Source organism: Borostomias antarcticus, assembly GCF_949987555.1.
Source record: "Borostomias antarcticus genome assembly, chromosome: 19".
NCBI classification, from domain to species: Eukaryota; Metazoa; Chordata; class Actinopteri; order Stomiiformes; family Stomiidae; genus Borostomias; species Borostomias antarcticus.
In genome coordinates, this window is record NC_140252.1 from 7,012,714 (window position 1) to 7,014,944 (window position 2,231).

The following is a 2,231-nucleotide window of genomic DNA, read 5'->3' on the forward strand; positions in this document are numbered from 1 at the left end:
TAATCTACTAACGGTTTATGCCCCCTTGCTGAAAACAGAGCTGGAGGGAGAGCACCTTTAAATGACACCCTCATGAGCAACTGGACTTTAGTTTTACATTTTCATAGTCACAGCTAATTATTGCAGATATGCCGTGCACAGGTACAAGAGATTACAATGAGAATACACAAGGTTAACCCCAAGCTTTATTTACAATTGGGCATCTAATCAATCGTGTACAACCACAGAAATCCATCATTTTTTATGTGAACAGGTACAAGACTACAATAATACAGGCTATCCTCAACTGAAGCTTTATTTACAATGTTGTGCACAAATCTGATTAGTCAACATCTGCAATAAACAATAGAAGACATTCTGCCCCATCATTAAACAAGACAAGAGGATGGCTTTTCTGTTTATAGACCCCATGTAGATTCTACAGCCTGCGTCACTACTAGGGAGTGTTTAGTACTACATTAAAACAATACATTACCTAATTAAACAATGCATTAAAAGAACTGTACCACAAAGGAACCGAGCAAACAGGCTAACCTCACTGTTCACTCAAATGACATGAATGAAATCACAAATTTCCATTATAGTCTCCCAGATAGACCCAGAACAAACCCTTCTCCCAGGTACCCATATATGAATGAGAACACCCCGCCCCCTCGCTATTCAAACAGGTGATTGATTATTTAATTTACATTCATGGTCGTTGTGTGGGCAATCTTGTCCATTGAGCCAACAATTGTGCATCGTCCCCCTCAATGGACAGCTCGCTACCACACAATCCACTCCACTGGGACTACATGAATCACAGTTGCAGCTTGTCTAGAGGCTCATAGCAAAACATTTCACTGCTCGTTGCACTTGCAGTATGTGAGAAATATATTTGTCATGCGCAGACAGAGGATGATTGAATGGAGCTCTGGCTTGTCCAAAGGCCTTCTAACTCAGTACCTGAAACATCACAGACACACAAAGTTAGTCTTATGAAAGACACAACTCCACAAATCCAGTTTGTATGCATTTTCACCAAATTGGACCCTGTGTGTGTGCGGGGGCGAGGTGTTACCTGTTGTGGTGGTGCTCCATCCCTGAACTACTATGACGGTAGTTCTGCAGATACGAGGGGTCCTCTGGACTTGGCTCCAGGGGCAAGATTCCAAATCTGTAATAATGATCAGCCATCAGTGACATTTGTTCATCATCTAGAGGTGGTTGCATGTGCATGACACTGACTGTGTTAGATTAGTGTGAGGAGAGTGAATACAGCATAACCTCCCAGTAGTGTGTGTGTGCGTGCGTGCATGTATGTCTATGTGTGCTTTACCTGACCATGAGGGGGCTGAGCGTGGCAGTGTCTCAGAAGAGAGCATCTTCTCTTGGGTTTGTTCTGGGTCTGGAGAGCAGATTTTGTTCTCTGTAAAGCGCATTGTGTTTCCTCTGGGTATGAAATGTGCTATACAAATAAAGCTTTGCTTGATTGATTGATTGATTTTGGTTCCTGATTGTGGGCAGCTGTTATCTACTGTCTCTTGTTGGGCAAATGTGCAAATGTTAGGATTTGCAGTGTCTTATCAAAAACTGTGCAGAAGTCCCAAAAACACTGTGGGGCGAATTCACTAAAGGATTGCGCAGCTTTTCCTGACGCAAAGCCTGTGCAAATAAGTCAAAAATTATGTTTGCTATTCACAAAGCCCTCGCAAAGGGTGAAATACGGTGTTAACTGCGTTGCGTTCGTCATTGCGTTTCTCTGCGCCGGTGTTATTAGCTCATATTTAAATTAGGTAATATGGGCGGAGAATGTTCCCCTTTCTATGCAAATGAACATTATTGCAAAACCCGCCCAATTCACAAAGATCGGCGCAAATTGCCTCACGCAGTTAAAGTGAAATTAATACCGTTTTCAGAAACGTGGTGGTATTTAAGCGCAAGGGGTGTGTCGCGGCCAGCCTGTCCGCTGATCATGGCAGCAGTGATTGTTGCGAGGCGAAGGCATCGCAATGCCAGGCATGTTGTTCGTGAGAGAATATTTAGAAGAAGGTCACTTTTTGATTTAACACTAGAACCACCGCGGTACCTGTTTGGACACCAGAGCGCGCAGCTCTTCAGCCAACTGGAGGATGAAGTCGCGTCTGGGGAGGCTCAGTTGACTATGCGTCTCTCCACCCGTCCCCAGCGAGTCCAAGCTTCCCCAATGAATAATACTCATTTATAATAGCCTACATAGCACGAAACTGTGC

At 43.9% G+C, this 2,231-nt stretch overlaps 1 long non-coding RNA gene across 1 annotated transcript; it reads right to left on the reverse strand.

The window, feature by feature from the left end:
• Positions 1 to 805: 805 nt before the first annotated feature.
• On the reverse strand, positions 806 to 1,543 carry LOC311321505. Its single transcript, XR_014630902.1, has 3 exons — positions 1,319 to 1,543; positions 1,061 to 1,156; positions 806 to 945 (listed from the first exon to the last, which is right to left on the reverse strand). It is a non-coding gene; the product is annotated as an uncharacterized lncRNA (long non-coding RNA).
• Positions 1,544 to 2,231: the final 688 nt, after the last annotated feature.